Raw genomic sequence first — 20,500 nt, forward strand, 5'->3', positions numbered from 1 at the left:
AGAAACTGCATGCTATTAAGAAGGATGCCCGGAAGGACTACAAATCCCAGAAGTTATGAGAGTTGCTAGGAGATTTGAGTGGGCAGGAATAGCAGATAGGGTGTGGCTACCCACTCCTGCAGAAGTAGGCTATCATCTGTATAAAAAGTGAGTGCTGCCAGTAAGAGAGAAAAAGGGACATATAGGAACACAGCAACCCAAACAGAACTACAGGGCTACAAAGACTGAGCCCTCAAGACCAGTGAGGATTTAGCACACAACTTACAAGATTAAGTTAAGTGACGTTTTCCTTTTTTTGAGGAAAGAAATCTGATGCCTTTAACCTTTAGGTCTGTGTTTTCTGTGAGGAGTAAGTAAGATTTTATACAAGTCCTGTGGGAAACCAGATAGAGCTAAACACATGAGAATGCAGGGTAACCATGTACAACCTTGTCCTTCAGGTGTTTGTGAGGTTTTTTTTCTTTGTTCAGTTTACTAATGCCATCTGTTTACTAAGAGGCAGGGTCTGTTGCAGCTTAAGTGAGAAGGCAAACCATGGTCAAGATAAGAACTCAATACCAAAGAAAAGCTGAGAGAAGCCCAGTAGGGGCAAGTATTTTTCCTATGGCTGCCTCCAGAAGAGATTAGCTAAGAGTAATGGACTGCAAGAGAAAACAGACTGAGTATCAGCTGCTACAGTGTGATGGGATATTACAGCTGGTGTTTCACTGCAAAGTGCATGATGATTTCTGTCTTGAGATCTGTGTTCCTGTCTCTCCTTGAGAAGTAATGTTATCTTGCTAAATGAAAAGTTGTTTATGTAGAACGTTCCTAACAATAAAAAGCTGTGTTTTCACTTTTCAAAAGGAAAAAATATGGAAAGAATGACTGGGTAATCAGAGGGACTGAGACCATGCAGCTTCTGTGATCTAGGAGCAGGAGCTGAAGTCAGACAAATTTTGGGATTGAGAGTTTAAGGGGAATGAAGAGTTTAAGGGGAATGAAATTATTATAACAGAAATCCCCACCATGCTGAATGTCTCTGACTTAAAAATCATAGTAAAGGGATTTAAAGAAACATTTGGAGCCTGAAACCAGGTTGCTAATGGAAAGAGGGCAAATATTCTAGACTGATGGGGCATCTCTATAATTACAAACAGAACAGAAGCATGTAATAAATTTAATTAGATCTTAATACATAACTTTAAAAAAAGTATTCAAACAAGCATGTGTACAAATTTCAATACAGACAAACATTTCACATAAAGTTCTCACTATACATACTCATATAAAAGTGTATAACATTTTATCCAAAAATCATTTCATTACACAATGAATCCCTCACTAATGAGACTCAATCACACATGCGCATCCTGAAGTACTTCCACAGTCATTAACCACATTGGGATTGTAATTAGAAGCAACATTTTCTTATTGAATACCAGCAGATGCGCACAGGACTGCAAGTTCAGAATCCTGTGGGAAGCCATAACCTTCTTTGGGTTCAAATATCCATCTATTGGGTAATTTTTGTATCCAACTTCATGATGAGAAAAATAAGTTATATGCTTGATAATCCTGTTTTTATATTGGATATGACATTTATGTTTTTGTAAATGTTTTTTAATAGGTGATGTGTTTAATGACTATGGGAGAATTTCAGGATGCGTGTGTATGGGTGTGTGTGATTGAGTCTTAGTGAGGGATTCATTGGGTAATGAAATATTTGGACAAAATGTTGTATACTTCTATATGAGTATATATAGTGAAAACTTTATTTATTTTATATGATATATGTTTGTTAGCCTATATTGAAATTTATACACCTCTGCATAAAAAAATGTTTAAAAGTTGTGTTAATATCTAATTAAATTACATGATTACCTCTATTCTGCTTGTATTCTATTTGTTGGGGAAGCAAATTTTTTTTTTTTTTTTTTAGCCAGGAAGCACTTTCCTTATTGCGCCTCTCTATATTTCCCAGAGGGGTTGAGATGAGATAAAAAAAAATTGTTCAGTCTGGTATATAAACACTTTTAAATAAATAAATAAATAAATACATACATAAATAAGAGGTCTACAGGCTAAAGGGGCAGTTTTGCTAGCTAATGTTGAAGAAAGAAGAGGCACTAAAAGTGCTGCGTTTCTTCCCTTAAGAGTAGTTGAAGTGTCTCCAGAGCCAGCATTGAGCATAAGCAGCCCATGTTTTTAGGTTGGGATCATGAGTAGTGTGCCTTAAGTAAAGCATCCCTAACTCCACATTGTCATCTTCTTGTGGTAAATGATTAACTACTTGTCTATGCTGTCACAGGGTCAGCCTTCTCTCAAGGATTACCCTCCAGGTCAAGATTCACACTATCCCAGCATTCATTCCGAGGCAGCCACTTCGCAACACAGGATTAAACTGCTGAGGTAAACAGATTGCATATGGTTTTCGTGCTGTACAAAATAAGACTTTGCTTGAGAGAGAGAGCCCGAGTCCAGCTGCTTTCTCTCTGGCTTCCTCCCTATAGCCAAGACCACTTGCTGTAGTACACCTCCCTGCACTTAGAACTACCGTTTCTTTATCTTAGTTTCCTATAGGTGAATAGGCCACAATCTCAGAAGGTAACAGCTGATGTCTCTGAAGTTTTTTTGTTTTTTTTAAAGCTGCCATATCATTGGTTAGTAGTCAATCGAATTTCTGCAGCAAAGAAGAGATCTAGGAAATATGAAATGTTCTCATATCTCCTTGTTATAATGGCTTCCAGGGACAACCTGGTGGCTTAAAAGCAGTGCTTGCACCAGTGTACAAGAGAACCAAATCTGATTCCCAGTCCTGGCTTTTATGCACTGTGCAATGCTAGGCTGGAGACTGCAGAGACAGTACACAACTTCTGAGTGGAGGAGAGGGAATCCCAGTCATTGCTTAACTATATTTATAACTACTAGCTAGAACTAGGGCACAAGTATGGAGATTCCAGGAGGTTTTCCACCAAGGACCGTAAATACAGTGGCTGGCCAGGGAAACTTATGAAATATAAAAACACAGGGAATACTGCAGGCATTTTTCAAATGAAGATTCACAACACTATGGCCCAATAGTAGCTGGTTCCGCTTAAACTGGAAAACCAAAGGATCAGGTGTTAACTGTCGGGCAAAAAATACAAAAACTAAATAGCTTCCAGTATTTTCCTCTGGAACTGATGTTAGGCCGACTGGCCTATGATTTTCTGGTTCTGATTTTGTTCATTTTTTAAATGTGAAGACCATATCCATAAATAGTCCTGAGAAACCTTTTCCTGAAACACTGTCATGCAATTACTTTACTGTAGAATCATTCCATAAATTTTAATCCTGTGCTACAGCCTTATTAGTTTGTATGATTTTTTTTTACATACCGCTGTACTAAGCAAACCTCATTGCAATTAACTTTAACGCCAACTCAGACACAGAAGGAAAATTCTAAAATTAGTCACTTGGACACCAGCCTAGATCTAAAAGAAATGGTCATCATGACTGGCTTAAGCCCTTGCCATCATGACTTACAGAACAGGAGAGAATCAAGAAGGGAGGACGAGCTAAGGGAAGATGAGACTGGAGGTAGAGAAAAGTTACAAAGGAGTGAAGGAAATAAAGAAATGCTGGAGAGGCAGGGCAGCAAAGAGTCAAAGAAAATAAAAATAAACCAAAACAAGCTAACAAAATAGGTACCCAAAAACAAAAAAAAAATGGGACCATAAAAGCATAGAATTTAAGGTAAAAGGTTTTTCACAGTTCCTAAACGTTTTGGCTAGCACACAAGTTTTCTAAATATCTTCCTAGCCCTGCACATAACATTCACACATCTTAAATTTAATACATCTTACACTAGCAGAATCAAAAGATACATGACAAATGAGCTAGAACCCCCAAGAGCAAGAGAAAAACTGTCAGGATAAAAAACAAAACAAAGAAAAAAAATACAACTTTTTTCTTGTAGACGACTGCTATTTTAAACCCAAAACAAAAACGTAAGCATTGTCATTTGTGGGCTAAAAACCTTCTAGTAGTAACTGTTATAGCTAAAGAAAGCAGCAGTGAATTAGAATTCAAAATTTCTCATACACTGCACTTGAAAACATTGAAACTAAGATCAACGATCAAGCTAATGTAACAATCTAAATTTATGGGATTAGTTATATTCACTTTAAAACACTTATAGCCTTCCTATATTAACCCAGTCATGCTAAGCGGGTTACAAATAAATATTTAAACATTTTACTAATGCACTCCTTGCATCAATATGATTTGGATTAACAGCTAAACAGGATTTTCTTCTTCTCAGTTTTCAATTTCTAATTCTGCTGTGATGATTTACTGCTAATGAAATCAGGGTTTCTTTTTCTATATCACATTCTGTTCACAATTTTATTTTACCATCCAAGGAAAGACAGCGCCCTTCATTTTACTGCAAGAGTCTGCTTCCATTTTGTGCTGACATATCTTACATTAGGAGGTGGGACTCTGATTATTAAATCTTCTCTGCTTTGTGCCTCAAAGCCTAGAGGCAGCAAACTATTTTATGATTTGGGTAGGAAGTGGCAGTACAGTAAAATAACCAAGCCTTCTACTATGTTCCAGTCTCATTCATCAAAAGGAATTTACAATTTATGATTAGATATTTTTACTAATGTATTCCTTGCATCAATATTTTCCCTTTCGATAAGATATGCTTAGAGACCTTATTTTTTTTTTTTTTTTTATAATTTCCCAGGAATTTATCAGGGTTTATTATGACAAGAACAAAAACAGGAGAAAATAAGTGGAAAATATGATTCATTATATTTCTGGGTAAATATTGGAGTTTATTTTGGAAGACAGAAGCCAGGACAATAAAATATTAAGCAGATTCTACCATTCACCCTTTCAGCAGTATTCCTCTCTACCCCCATATCCCCTGCCTAGCATGTCTCTCCTCCCCACACCCTCCAAGAATCTCCCTCTCGCCCCCCTCTCCCCATTGTATTATCATTCATCCTTACTAGCAGTGGCTCCAGGTATCTCCTCTCTCCTTTGGCACCATGCTTGCTGAGGCTCCCCAGGGTCTGCAGCACTGCACTATTTTGTGGGGCCAGGAAGTCTGGCAGGAAGTACGTCTGGTGAACAACAGGATATCAGTCCTCATACATGGGTGACATCATCCAATGGAGCAAACATGTCCAGCTGTAGCCACCTCCCAGGCAGGACCCCTCAGTTCAAGATAAAGCTAAGACCTGAAGAAACCAACTCCCAGGGGAGGCAGAAGGGAATCCTGAGAACAGATATCCTGCAAGCCAATCGGAGAACACCTGATAAGCAACCTCATTTTCTCAGGACAAGCAGGATGGCAGTCCTCACACATGGGTGATATTCAAACCTACAGGCAACCCAAAAACAAAAAAAAGGGAGAAAATACAAATGTCTTTCCTAATAGTGCCGGAGTGCAACCAGGCCATCCCATGAGCAGTGATGGACGTTGTGAACGTACATGCTGAGGTATCAATGGCTTCGTAGACAGTCCGAAAGCAGATGCCTTAGCCCCTCTTCCAAATCAGAGGCCAAGGTGTTAACAGCTCACCCGTGTTAACCCTTATGAAAGGCTTTAGGTTCTGAACACATTCATAGAAGTACTGAGTTATATAAAACGGATGTTGCTGGATTCTCAAGCTGAGCATGGAACTCAAACTCCTTGCAGCTAGAGTTGTCAAGGATTTTGTAATTCTTGCCCAGGAGCGTGTTAAGTGTGGAACCTTGATTTATTTGATCTCTTCATCGCCAATTCCACCACCACAGAGGCTTGCGGGAGTTGCACCACCCCGTAACAAGAAGACTTCCTCATCAGGAATTCAGATCTAATTTCCAGGAGACTGGTAAACCTGAATAAAAGGGACTCTCAGGTTTTTTCCATTACCGAGGCTAGCATGAGTGGGATGGTAAGGATGTTGGTTCCACTCGTACCTTTAAAATCTTCAAGATACCAAGCACCTCGAATCTGGGGTCTGGAATCTTCTACGGTTCTACATTTAGCACCGTACCTACTTTTTCTACAACGTTTGAATAAGTTGTCTTCAAGCAGTGAAGATGGCTCTGGTTTATCCTCTGGTGGATCTGATGGACTTCCTGTGGAAGTACTCGTAGAAGATGGTGGAGGCTCCTGTGGCTGATCATCTGGTTGTGGCGAGAATTGTGGGATAGATTTGTACCCAGGTCTGATAGATCATCATCCACTTCTACCAGAGACGGAGGATACTCCCTAAGCGAGGAGAGGTCCCCTTCGGAAGGGCTCACCAGCTGATGTGGCTCCAAATGATCTTTGGTAGACAGAGTTGTGAAGAAAGGATTTTAATACGACTGTGAGCCGGTACACTGCCTGAGAGGCTGCCATGCCTCAGGCTATAGGATGTCCTCTTTGTATTGGAATTCCATCTGTATCCCAGGAAGGGCTTTGAGATGAAGGGTATTTTTCCCCCCTTTGCATTTCCTCGATGGAGCCATTGCTGCTAACAAGATGGAGGAATCCGGAGTTCTTACGTGCTTTGTTGACAAAGGTTCCGGAGTGGGAGCTTTGGGTCTTTTCTCCAAAGGTTCTTGCAGGAGAGGAAAGCAATCTCGTTATGTGCACTGGAAAAGAGACCTGAGTGGATTCTCTTCTCTGACTGAGATGACGTGGAAGATGACGCAGAATGTAGTCTAATTAGAGACATCCCTACATCCTCTTGATATGAATAATTTTAACTCTAGTAAATCATCCACCAATAAATCTGAAGGAGGTCTGACTGTTAAAGTTCCCCTTTCTCCTTCCCTAGAAAGTATATGTGTGGTTGTTTTAGGTAGGCCAGCCTTAGGCTTGGACATTTTTGCCTTTCCTTTAGAGATGGGTAGTTTAATCTCAGAGTGGGGTTATGCACCTCTGCCAGCAGATGACAGTTTTGCTCAGTCTCCATCACAGCTATGTAATCTTGCTGACATCAACCCACCAGTATTCTCTGGAAAAGCCAAACTGTGGACAAACCTGATTAAATTTGAACATTAGAATCAGGCAACCATTCGTGTTTCTCAACCAACTGGAACTTTGAGCTCAGCCAAAAGAAGCAACATATCTAGCAAACTAAGAGCTAGAGAAGCCACTCACCAGTTATCAACTAAGAGCAGGAATCATATGCTGCATTGCTCGTCCTAAGGTGGCTAACCACAAAATCCAAATCAGACAACCAAGGGCAGGTCTGGGATTGACATACCCATCACTAGAGGAAAGGAAATTCAGGTAAGTAGTAATTTCTCCTTCCTTAGCGTTCAGGCAGGTTAATCCCAACGAGTGGGATGTACAAAAACTAATCTCGAAAAGGGTGGGGAGCTGCCAGCAACCCAATCAAAACTGTCCGCACAAAAGTGGCATCCTCCCTAGCCCTAACATCCAAGAGAGAATGCTTGCAGAAGGTATGCAAAGATGACCATGTCACCACTCGTCAAATTTCAGCAGGCAACAACAAATGAAGCTCTGCCCACAATACTGCCTGAGCCCTCGTGGAATGCGATCTAATCTGCTTCATTAAGGCAACCTCCACAGCCACATAAGACTGCTGTAATGATCTCCTTAACCCAGCACACAATCATTGCCCGTGTTGCTGATGCTCCCTGCTTACCTCCACCATGGAGCACAAACAGGCAATCAGACTTCCCAACAATCTTAGTCACCTCCAAGTAGCACAGTAAATGACACTTGACAACCAAGAACACAAAAGGTAGTACTCAGCTTCAACTCTTCTCCTGTCCAAGGCAGGCAGAGAAATGCATTGATTCAAATGAAAGTCTGAAACCACTTTGGGCAAAAAAGAAGGCATAGACCAAAACTGAACTGCGCCCAGTCATAGCAGAAAAGAGCCTGTAGCTTAGAGACCCGATGAGCCAAACAGATTGCTACCAGAAAGACGGTCTTCAAAAGTAAGCAGCCACAAGGAAAAAGTACACAGTGGTCAAAAAGTCAGGCCAGCCAAGAATTCAAGGACCAAATTAAGATCCCACAAAGGCACCGGATGCCGCAACAGGGGGGGGAGGGGGGGCAAAGATGTTTAACTCCCCACAAGAAACAGGACAGTCTGAATGGGAAGTCAAAGGCCCTCCATTGTCTCTTCCCCTGTAACAAGTCAGTACCACAACTTAATACCTTGAAGGTTCAACGGCCAAACCCCTAAGCAAGCAGTCCTGCAAAAATACCAAAATCAAAGTAATATCCACCTTGAGCAGTTGAGTACCTCACTCAGAACACCAGGCCTCAAAGACTCTCCAAACTAAAGAAAACTAGAGAAAGAAAATTTCCGGTCCCAAAGAAGAATGTAAGTTACAGAAGGCAAATAACCACACTTCGATGGCCAAACCATAAAACAGAACAGACCCAAATCCTTGTGCAGAATGAGCACCTGACGTAACAGATCCATCCGAGACCGTCCACCAGAAGTCTCTGGATATCAGTATATCACAGCCTTCGAGCTCAATGCAGAGTCGCTAAAAGAATGGTGTTGGTTTGACTCACAATCTTCTGTACCAGCCTGCCTATATCAGGCCAAGGCGGGAACATACACAGCAGGGCGCCCTGCGGCCATTCCTGACCGATATTGTCTATGCCCATTGCCTTTGGGTCCCGCCTACAAGTGAGGAACTTACATGTTGAAGTTCCATGCCAGGCTCCATTGGATGACATCACCCACGTGCGAGGATTGCCATCATGTTTGTCCTGATGCCAGTGTTAGTATATGAGACTGAATCTGGAGTTTGTGAGGCAGGGATCCTGTACTTAATTTAAATACAAAAAACAGTTGTGCACAAATCAAGTTTTCCATACATAAAATGGTTTATGTGCACGCAAAATGTTTCTGCACAGAAATATATAGACAATAACGTTTAAATTCTCACCATATTTTTGAGACTAGAGAAGCTAGATGGATGTGTTTCTTAAATCTGTGCCATCACTTAAAGATACAAGATTATATATAACGCTCCGGCGTAAGTTATGTATAACGGCGTAAGATTATGTATAACGGCGTAAGATTATGTATAACGGCGTAAGATTATGTATAACGGCGTAAGATTATGTATAACGCTCCGGCGTAAGTTAAATCTGTTAAATCTGTTAAATCTGTTAAATGTATAACGCTCCGGCGTAAGTTCCTGTTCATTGTACACCGACGTGATATCTTTGATGAGCGGCGGTATATAAAAAATTATAAATAAATAAATAAATAAATAAGATGAGTTCACTTGTAAACCAGGGCCTTTTCTATTGCAGCACCCATATACTTAGGTCATATAAGCCAAGACTTTACCCCAAAAGGTCTGAATGGATGTAGAAGACCAAAAAGCATGACCACGAGTACCCTCTTAATTGCAACATTTTAAGCACACTGCAGATGACATAATAGTTGCCAAAAAAAATGGAGAAATTACTTACCTGATAATTTTGTTTTCCTTAGTGTAGACAGATGGACTCAGGACCAATGGGTCTAGCGTACTCCTGATAGCAGTTGGAGACGGATCAGATTTCAATCTGACGTCAGCCCTAGTGCATATACCCCTGCAGGAAGTGCAGCACTTCAGTATTCTCCTCGAAAAGCATTGTGGATATATGTATGACTGAATAATTTGAATAACTTCATTAACTTTCTAACTTGGATAACTTTATTAATTTGAGCCGGTTGAATTGGTTATAGCTGGAGACCGCCAGTACCCTCAACCGAGAAACGTCAACACCCGGTAAGATGGGTGTCCTAGCTGAAGGAAAGCATGGCTTACCCGTGAATCACTCACTCCCGGGGAAGTCATCCGAGAATTCCATGAGTAACGGCAGCCGTGGGTGGGATGCTGAGTCCACCTGTCTACACTAAGGAAAACAAAATTATCAGATAAGTAATTTCTCCATTTCCTAATGTGTAGCAGATGGACTCAGGACCAATGGGATGTATAAAAGCTACTCCCGAACCGGGTGGGAGGCTGCCCGTGACCCACTTAGTACTGCCCTTGCAAATGCTGTGTCCTCCCAAGCCTAAACATCCAGGCGGTAAAACCTGGAGAAGGTGTGGATGGAGGTCCAGGTCGCCGCCCTGCAGATCTCGGCGGGTGACAGCATCTTGGTTTCCACCCAGGACACTGCCTGGGCTATAGTAGAATGGGCCTTGACTTGTAAAGGCGGTGGCTTGCCTGCTTCTACGTAGGCCGCCTTGATGACTTCTTTGATCCAGCGGGCTATGGTTGCTCGCGAGGCCACTTCCCCTTGCTTCTTCCCGCTGTGAAGGATGAATAGATGGTCCGTCTTTCGTACGGATTCTGATCTTTCCAGGTATCAAACTAGGAGCCTACAGACGTTGAGATGGCATAGTCTTCTAGCCTTTTCCGAATTCTTATGCTCATCTGGCAACGGTAGCAAGATGGTTTGGTTGAGATGGAAGTGAGACACCACTTTGGGGAGGAACGACAAAACTGTGCGTAACTGGATGGTTCCCGGGGTGAGTCTGAGGAACAGCTCTTGGCAGGACAGTGCTTGTAGCTTGGATATACGTCAGGCCGAACAGACTGCCAAGCAGGAAGGCTGTCTTCAATGTTAATAGTCGGAGAGACAGGCTGCGGAGAGGTCTGAAGGAGGTTCCTGCTAGGAAATCTAGGACCAGGTTGAGGTTCCAAAGAGGCACCGGCCACTTTAGGGAGGGAAAATATCTTCACCGCCGCGCTCGAAGTTGCACCCACTGCCTCTCAGCCTCATCCGATATTAGGGGCTAGGTCCCCACGTAGGGTCGGCCGCCAGACCGAGGTTTTCCTCCGAGGGATCGCAAAAATCACCTCTGGAATTCTCAACTGGGCGAGGGACCCAATGGGTGTCACCGCAGGAGAGCTGGGCTCGTCTGTAGAGGTAAGATTTCTTATTTTGGTTTTCTTTGGTAAAATTACTCAACACGGTGCGAGCATGCATAAGAGTCCCTAACTGCTATGGAGACAGAAAATACTGAAGAGCTGCACTTCCTGCAGGGGTATATGTACTAGGGCTGACAGATTGAAATCTGATCCATCTCCAACTGCTATCAGGAGTACACTATACTCATTGGTCCTGAGTCCATCTGCTACACGCTAGGATATTTCCTACAACACAACACCAAGAATGACTAATACCACACACCCAGCAGAGAAAGAAAAGGGATCCAACAAAACTGTAAGAAACCCTGAAACATCTAAAGGAAGAACACATAAACCAAGGAAAGAAAGTGAGTACTACCACCACAAACATCACACACAAGCAACAGCAGTTCTCAAAATACATACTCCTATCATTCCTTCTCGTTAATGCACAATCCATAGTAAAGAAAATCCCCATAATCACTGACCTACTCAATGACTCAAAACCAGACTTCATAGCTATCACGGAAACATGGATAAACACGGACAATGTTCTACTCAACCAATTAACAACTCCACCTATAAAACCTTCTCAATCCCCAGACCAAAAAAAAAAAAAAAAGGGGGAGGAATTATGTTAATCTCAAAAAAAACCTACAGTTGAATCTTATCCATACAATAATATCTCCCCCCTTTGAAATCGCCCTTTTCGACTCAGCAAAACTTCAAATCTGCATAGTATACTGCCCACCTGGCTCCCTAAACCAAAACTGCTCCCCATTAATAGAATTTATGATCACCAAACTAACACTAAACATACCCATCATTATTTTAGGGGACTTCAACATCCACATGCACACCCTCCCCCACACATCCACATGTACAACGATAATTGACACACTATCAACCCTAGGCTTAAAACAAATCATCTCCGCACCAACACACAAAGCGGGTCACACCCTCAACCTCGTATTCATCAACATCGACACTTGGGCAACACAAACTAATATAACTGAAATTCCCTGGTCCGATCACTCTCTAATTCAATCCTTCCTTACTCTCAACTCCAAACTCACAGTGGTAAAAAACATCCCAATGTCAATCACCTATCGTCCTCCTTCTGATATCGAAACACTACAACAGAAACTACAACAGCAACTAACAGACATAGACCTAACCAACTTGGAAACAGCCACAAAATCCTGGATCGATATTACTAAATCCGTCGCAGACAACATTAACCCCACCATCAAAAAACAATAAACACTAAACATCAAAACCAATGGTATAATATCAAAATAAGGACTGCCAAACGTAAACTCAGGAAAAAAGAGAAAGCCTGGTGTAGGAACAAAACAACCCAACTTCCCAACGCCTATCTATCACAACTAGCACACTACAAAAACATCATACACAAGGCAAAGAGAGAATTCTACTCGAACAAAATAAACAAATTCCAACATAACCCCAGAATGTTATTCTCCATTGGGCAAAACCTCACCAAAACATCAGTTGAACAGAAAACACACACTAAAGACAAATGCAACGAATTTGCAGACTTCATTAACGAGAAAATCATGAACTTAATAAATAAGACTCTCTCTGTTAACTCTCAAAACATAAAAATGAAACCTAAACCAACAACAAAGTGGTCAACCTTCGACTCGGCCTCCTCCTTGGAAGTCCAATCAATAATCAAAAACATGAACCCAGCAAATCACCCCATCGACAGCATTCCCATAACAACTATCAAAATAATCGAAACCTCAATAACCAAAACAGTAACTGACATTGTAAACCTTTCCCCTCGCTGAAGGCAACTACCCAGAATGCTTAAAATCAGCAATAATCAAACCCATAATAAAAAAACAACCACCTAGACCCAGAAAACCCATTAAACTACCGACCCATATCAAGCCTACCATTCATCGCCAAAATCATTGAAAAGATCTTCCACTCCCAACTCACAGACCACCTAGACAAGAACAACATCCTATTCCCTACACAATTCGGCTTCAGGAAACACCTAAGCACCGAAACACTACTCCTATCATTAAACGGCATCATACTCTGAGGATTTGACACCAATCAAAGCTACCTGCTAATTCTCCTAGACTTATCAGCAACATTTGACACAGAAAACCACCCAATCCTACTCGAAAGACTAAATGAAATAGGAGCAACTGGTAAAACTCTACAATGGTTCTCATCTTACCTATCACACAGAAGCTACAGGGTAAAAAACTCAACAATACCCTTTCAAAGAAAATAAACTTTAACACAGGAGTCCCCCCCAAGGATCAGCACTATCCGCAATGCTTATCAGTATCTACCTACTCCCAATGTCAACTACTATCCAGTCTTGAACTAACTCACTTCCTCTACGCAGATGACATTCAGATATTAATTCCAATTCAGAACTCATTAGAAGAAATCTACAAAAAAAACCATCCATGATTCTCACCAAAATCAAACTACTAACCAACCTGAAACTCACAATAAACACTGACAAAACAGAAATAATCTTCCTAGACAAAACAAACAGCACCCCACTCCCACCACCTCTCAAAACAGGGAACCAAAAGACAACAATCTCCCCAGTCACACATGTCCGCAACCTAGGAGTAACCATCAACAAGGAACTATCTTTCAAGACCCACATCACTAACAAAATCAGAGAGGGATACCACAAATTTCTAACACTTTGACGACTCAAACTCTTCCTGTCCCATGAAGACTTCAGAACAATCCTACAACTACTAGTTTTTTCCAACCTCAACTACTGCAACTCCCTATTATTCAAACTACCTCTCAGCACCATACGCCCGCTCCAAATCCTACAAAGCACAGCCGCCAGAATACTAAGAGGAACAAAAAAATATGAACATATTACTCCAACTCTCATATCCCTCCACTGGCTCCCAATAAAATTTCTAATAGACTACAAAATACTAACCATACTTCACAAACTCATCCATGGACAAACTAACTGGCTAGGTAAAGTGATAGAACTCCACACCCCTCAACGAAACCTCTGATTAACCATAGGAGGTCTCCTAAAAATTCCACCCGCTCAATCCACACTACTAACCTCAACTCGTGAAAGAGCCATAACCATCAGAAGCCCTAAACTCTGGAACACTCTTCCATCCGAACTAAGAACACAACAGAACCTAAAAACCTTCAAGAAAGACTTGAAAACATGGCTCTTCACTAAAGCCTACCTAAACATCCCCTGACCTCCATCCATCACCCGAACTTCGCACCTTGACACCGGCACCTACATTGCTCACCTCTTTCAGGCAAACTTAGAAAACGACATCATTCATCAAGCTGAACAAAGCGTACCACTTCCTTCCACATGAACGTTCTCCAAATAGATCTGACCTACCTTCATTAACTGTAACACTAACAGCAAATATGTACAAATAACCCACTACTGATCTAAATCTTATTCCATCCTTAATGTATATATTAACAGTTATCCCATTCTTAATGTATGTTAACTCCTTAACTAATATAACCCATCGAAAACTGTAAACCGTTGTAATGGCAAAACCAAACGATGGTATATAAAACTTGACAAATAAATAAAAATAAATAAATAAGAGTCTAAATGCACAATTGAATCTTTATGGGTAGACATCCCTTGTGTGCTGGGGAAGAGTATAGTGATAGGAGTATACTACTGTCCACCTGGCCAAGATGGTGAGACGGTCAGTGAAATGCTAAGAGAAATTAGGGAAGCTAACCAAATTGGTAATGCAGTAATAATGGGAGATTTCAATTACCCCAATGTTGACTGGGTAAGTGAAACATCACGACATGCTAGAGAGATAAAATTCCTGGACGGAATAAATGACTGCTTCATGGAGCAGCTGGCACCAAGAAACAACAAGAGGGGAAACTAGACCTAGTCGTTAGTGGAACACAAGTTTTGGTGCAGGAAATAACTGTATTGGAGCACTTTGGCAATAGTGATCACAACAGTTTTCTGAAGCAGTGGTTCTCACCTTTTTTCTGTCAGGACACCCCTGGCAGATAGTTCTCAAATGTGTGACACACTGAACACGATAGTCATGGGGCTAAATGTAAAACACACTATCTACAGAAACCACCCTGACCCCCCCCCCCAACAATGGGTACAGAACTGAACTAAGACATGCCCCCTTTCAATTTACCATACAAAATAGACATTTCTGGTGTCAACTCAGTAATAGCAACAAACACTCTCCTACCAGGTGCAATAGCCCCCCTTATGAAAAAAAACAATAATTTACCATCAATACATGTCCTATTGAGAAAACATACACAAACATAATACGGTAGCTGGAAACTTCCCTGCTCTTTTGCACACTCTAGGATTTCCCATAGGGGGAAATCACATTAACTACAATATGCTGTCTGGACATTAAACTCTGCAATTGTTTCTGTGGTACACAGCAGCTACAACAGCAAAGGGATCTCATGATTGCAGGGTCAGGGTTTTGTTTTGTTTTTTTATTTTATTTTTATTGAGTTTTCATTATCATACAATGACAACAATATTTAAAGAAAATAAAACAGAATATACAGGACGGATTAACATTTTCTCCGGTCTATAATATAAGAATTTAAATTAACTCAAATTATAACAGAAGTAATATTACCTCCGAATCTAAGTATAGGAAAATAAATGCTTGTTACAAATTATAAGAATAAGGGGAGAACCATATAAAAGCGGTTCATAAGAAAAGTGGGGTCAGTGTTTTTAATTATCGCTCTACTTATTAGCAAAGAACTATTATTTCTGTAAATATTAGCAAGTAGATCACAGGGCCTGTTTTTCAAAGACTGACTAGTCTGTGTTATCAATACTCGGACTACCCCATTACAGTCTTGCAGCAGCTTTTGTCCTACTCTTGTAATCAGTGGTATTGGTGGAAAAGGGTACTGAGCCAGTCTAAGGGACCAATGCAATAAAGTGCGCCCAGCTAGAGCACAGGTTAACAAGAAGTTGGATGTGCATTTTGGATGAGCTAGTCTTGCAATGCCCGATGCAATAAGGGGATTAGCGTGTTCAAAACGCACACCTAAGCAATGGCATAGCAGATAGCACCCATTACATGTAAATTCCACGCGATGAAGCTATTAAGTATTACCCCTGATATAGTAAATTGCCAGGCAGCCAACACACTTTTTTCAATGTGGCAAATTTAACTCCAGCCTCGGAGCTGGTGATAAGTCATTCCTCCAGTCAAGAGCTTATGAGAATTGCAAAAATACTGTTCTGTTGGTTCTTCTTAAGTATCATTTCAATACTTAAATCTACTGCTTGTGGTGTTCACAACGAAAGAAATAATGTAACAACCTGATCTAAAAAAATAATTTTCTAGAGGCACAATATACATGTTCCAGACGTGTATATTGTATGGAATCAATTAAGGCGACATAAAATGGATGCTCGTATTGAGCCAATTTTTGAATGAAGACTTTTTGGCTAAATTAGCCTGTTTTACCTCATCTTTTTAACCATGCTGGCAATCATTTGACCTTCCTTCCACCTTTCTTAATGTATGGAATACATCTGGACTGCGCTTCTAAGATTACTTTTTTAACCATGACCATGCCTGTTGCACACTCAACCTTTGTAGCTGCACATTTCAGCTTTTTTTTTTAACTATTTTTCTCATTTTATCAAAGTTTCCCTTTTCAAAGTTTAGTGCTGGAGCTATGGATTTACTTACTATCTCCCTTCCAGTCATTAATTAAAGTTTGATCATATTATGATCACTATTGCCAAGCGGCCCCATCACTATTAACTCTCTCTCAAAATCCTACGCTCCACTGAAAATTAGATCTAAAATTGCTCTCTGTTACTGAATCAATTGCTCCAGAACAGCATTTCTCTACTGACCTGTTGCTCACACACTCTCCCCTCCCTCTCTCCTCACCTCAGCGAGACAAACACTGCTGCCATTCCTGCCCAGGCTATCGGCACATTCAAGCCCAGAGGGTAACATCAGCAGTGTTTGTGGAAGCTGGAAACAGGAACATGACCTTTTCTTCTTCCCGCCCCTGTGGCCCAGAAGAGGAAGTGATGTTTACCGGGTATCCGGGAAGAGGGAAAAGCCATCCTACTGCTGCTGCACAAATCGCGTCCCAAGGCTCCCCTCCCGGCCCTGCAGTGATAAGAAGGCAGCACTCCACTGTTTGCCTGTGCTGCGATCATCATGGCACAGAGCAGTCACTGAGTCTGTAGCTGCCAAGATTTCCTGCCACGCAGCTTTTGGGGAAATTCATCCATTAGCTTCCCCAGGTCCGGACAGCTAATGGATGTATTTCCCCAACAGCCGCATGGCAGGAAATCCTGAAGCTGAAGATCGGTGCTGGCTGGCCACTTTGCCAGGGGCTGTAGGAGTACGGTGCCTCTGCACCCCCTTGCCCTGGCCCAGTTCCTTACTCCCCTTCTCTTGCCAGCATGACACGAGCAAGTAAATATAAAAATACTCTAACTGCAAAAAAATAAAAGTGTTCTGTCCCCAGCAGTGGGTACATTTTGGTATCTGTATATACACTGCAGTCCTTATTTGTAACCCATGATAAAAGCCTGTGAGCCCTGCCTTTAAGGGGAGTTTTGCCTTTAAGAGAAACTCCCTCCCCCCTGCTTCTCTCATTGGGAAGGGTCTGCATGCTCTCTCAATCTAACTTGATCTTCTTAAGTGCATTATTGGCTCAAGGAACTGCCCTTCATGCCCTCCCTGCCTCACATGGATCCTAGGCTCGCTGCCATTGGATCTCGCCCTCTAGCCCCAGCTTATTGGGATGTTTCCTGTAATCACTCTCAAGCATGCTGCCTAAAGGCTAGAAGTACCTGCAGTCTCTGAAATACAATTAGCTTTTTTACATCTCTCCTCATCGCTTTAATCCTAAAGACTAATCAGCTTCAGAACCCCTTGCCTTATCCTGAATCCCAAGAAACTCCATCTCCCTTCTCCTGCCTATCTCCAGCTAGAAAGATCTCTGCCTGGGGCATATATATACGTTTGGAAGCAACAATTGTAAGTAATGGAAAATTATCTGTACAATAAATAATTTCAAACTTAAAAGATCTTTGCCAGAGGACTGATTAAGGGGAGAAGTTAGCTGTGTGGAAGAGGGAAATCTGTGTATTTCTTATTGAGCCAGCACAGTAAAAAAGCTAATTAGATAACCGCAAATAAGAAAACTGTATCATACAGGAGGCTGCAGTTGTAACTCGCCAATGGCTTGAAATCATACAGGAGATAACAAGTGAGAAACCAGCAAATAGAAACTCAGTAAAATTCGTTTGTACAGTCTGTGAAACTTGTTGACCTGAAAGCCTTTCAAGGAAATATGTAGTACGTTGAAACAGGGGATTTCAGCCTGCTACAGAAGGTCTGCATTGAACAGGAATCGTTAACGACTGTCTTGCATTTGAAGAGCCTCCCATGCCCGCAGTGGGGGAAGAACCAAGCATAAAAAACCCTAGATTGTAAAGATTTACACTTCGGAACTGACAGGCCGATTCAGTAAAGTCCACGGGAGAGCGGACGAACACCCGCTCTCCCAGCGCACGCACTGGCCCTTTGCCGGTGCGCGCGATTTTCTATTTAAATTGGGTGACGCGGGAAAAACGGGAAAAAGGAGGTGCTAGGGACACTAGCGCGTCCCTAGCACCTCCTTTTTGACAGGAGCAGCGGCTGTCAGCGGGTTTGACAGCCGACGCTCAATTTTGCCGGCGTCGGTTCTCGAGCCTGCCGACAGCCACGGGCTCGGAAACTAAACGCTGGCAAAATTGAGCGTCCAGTTTTTAGCCCGACAGCTGCGGGCCGAATTCAAATTTTTTTTTTTCCTACTTTTTGGGACCTCTGACTTAATAACGCTATGATATTAAGTCGGAGGGTGCACAGAAAAGCAGTTTTTACTGCTTCCCGGCGCCGGAAGAAATTAACGCCGACCTTTGGCTAATTTCTGAAAGTAAAATGTGCGGCTTGGCTGCACATTTTACTTTCTGTATCCCGTGCGCATACCTAATAGCGCCCTCAACATGCAAATGCATGTTGAGGGCGCTATTAGGTGCCGCAGGTTGGACACGCATTTTCCTCCCCTTACTGAATAAGGGAAAACGCGTGTCCAATAGCAGGCTAACCGTGCGCTCCGTTGCTGTAAGCAAGGAATACTAGGATCTGTAAAGAAGCACTGGCTTTGTGTAATTTGAGCTTGAGGCAGGAAAAGGAAATACAGCTTCAAACAAAAGGACTTAATGACTGTACTTAAGTCCATTCAAGTTTCTCTAAGCCGAGAAACTCACTCCTCCCCTCTACCAGTGCTACAGGCAGAGGGCAATCAGTTGTCATAGTAACCTGAGCTCTCTGCCAACTTTACTGACTAAACAGTAAAAGACTGACAAGGAACTAAATAATTGTGGAGATTTATTAAGAATTATTAAAGGGTTCTGAAGCAAAACACTGGTGAGTGTGTAGAATCAAACTGAATTAAAAAAAAAGACTGAATTCAACTGAGCACACACCACTAGGGAGATCGAGATTGAAAGGACAGAGTGAAAGCAGCTCTACTCCTCCCCCATCCCTTTGTTACACACCTTGCCGCCGAAAAAGGGGTAGCAGCCCTCCCCTCCTCCACTACGCTTCAGCAGGCAGGAAGCTGAAAGCAATCCATTGTCATAGATACCAGACTCCCGCCCACACCAAGGCCAGGTAACAGAGAGTCCGAAGCAACAAAGTGTTAATTAGCCTAGTCCTGTTCCTGAAGTAACTCAGTAGCTGAAATAAAATGTGTTTGCTACCCACCTCAAACCAGCTAGCTGAAACCATGGAACTAGGAAATGACTCAGAGAAAGGTGAAGGGAGAGATGAAAGCAGAAAATCAAAGACGCTATGTGTACTGACAGAGAGATCTGCAGAGAAGTATGAGGCAAAAAAGCAGGACAATAAAAATAAAGTGGAGAAAGAATGGCACAGCCTCAACCAGAAAAAAAGAGAAAGTATTAGAAAGCTCCATTAATCTCAAGCACCACATAAAGCAGCTGAAGCTTCATTCCCTAACCTATCATCTCATCACAGAAGAGTATATTGAGTTCTTAACACGAACTAACACTGCAGAAAGCCTCAAAGAAAAAGGCCGCCAGCTGAGTTTAGACCAAATACGCAAGAGAATGGTAAACGATGCCATCGACAGTGCAGAACCAGGTGACCCAACAAGCAAGACCGGCTCTCAGCACTCTCGCACCTCCAAGTGCACCCCTGTGCATAATATGGGATGTGAAAGTACTGACAGCTGGAATGTTAAAATTTTATTTATATTTTTTGCCAGTATTCTGAGTAAGCTGCAGCAACTTATGGGTTATATTTTTGAGGAACTAGTTAAAAGTTTCCCTCGCTCAAGAGTTTCCGTTTGTTATATTCTACCTTTGGGGTGATATGACCATACTATGTACTTCACTGAACATTAGAGGGATGTCTTCTCTGATTAAACAAAAGCGTATCCTCCCATTTGCCAATCGTAATAAGGCTCAAATATTATTATTGCAGGAAGCGCATCTTACTGACCAAGAACACGGAAAGCTTAAGGTGGGGCTGATGTACTACTCCTCATACAACTCAAAGAGCAGGGGAGTTTT

At 41.9% G+C, this 20,500-nt stretch overlaps 1 protein-coding gene and 1 long non-coding RNA gene across 17 annotated transcripts in view; one reads left to right on the plus strand and one right to left on the minus strand.

Moving 5' to 3' along the window:
• ZNF618 (zinc finger protein 618) overlaps positions 1 to 20,500 on the minus strand; it is a 638,793-nt gene that overhangs the window by 552,107 nt on the left and 66,186 nt on the right. The window lies entirely within an intron of this gene.
• The window catches only part of LOC115096787, a 90,841-nt gene that overhangs the window by 40,069 nt on the left and 30,272 nt on the right, over positions 1 to 20,500 (plus strand). The window contains exon 2 of the long non-coding RNA XR_003858143.1: positions 2,291 to 2,391. This is a non-coding gene — a long non-coding RNA (uncharacterized LOC115096787). The remainder of the gene's footprint in view (positions 1 to 2,290; positions 2,392 to 20,500) is intronic.

This window comes from Rhinatrema bivittatum, chromosome 8 (genome assembly GCF_901001135.1).
Source record: "Rhinatrema bivittatum chromosome 8, aRhiBiv1.1, whole genome shotgun sequence".
In the NCBI taxonomy this organism is placed as follows: domain Eukaryota; kingdom Metazoa; phylum Chordata; class Amphibia; order Gymnophiona; family Rhinatrematidae; genus Rhinatrema; species Rhinatrema bivittatum.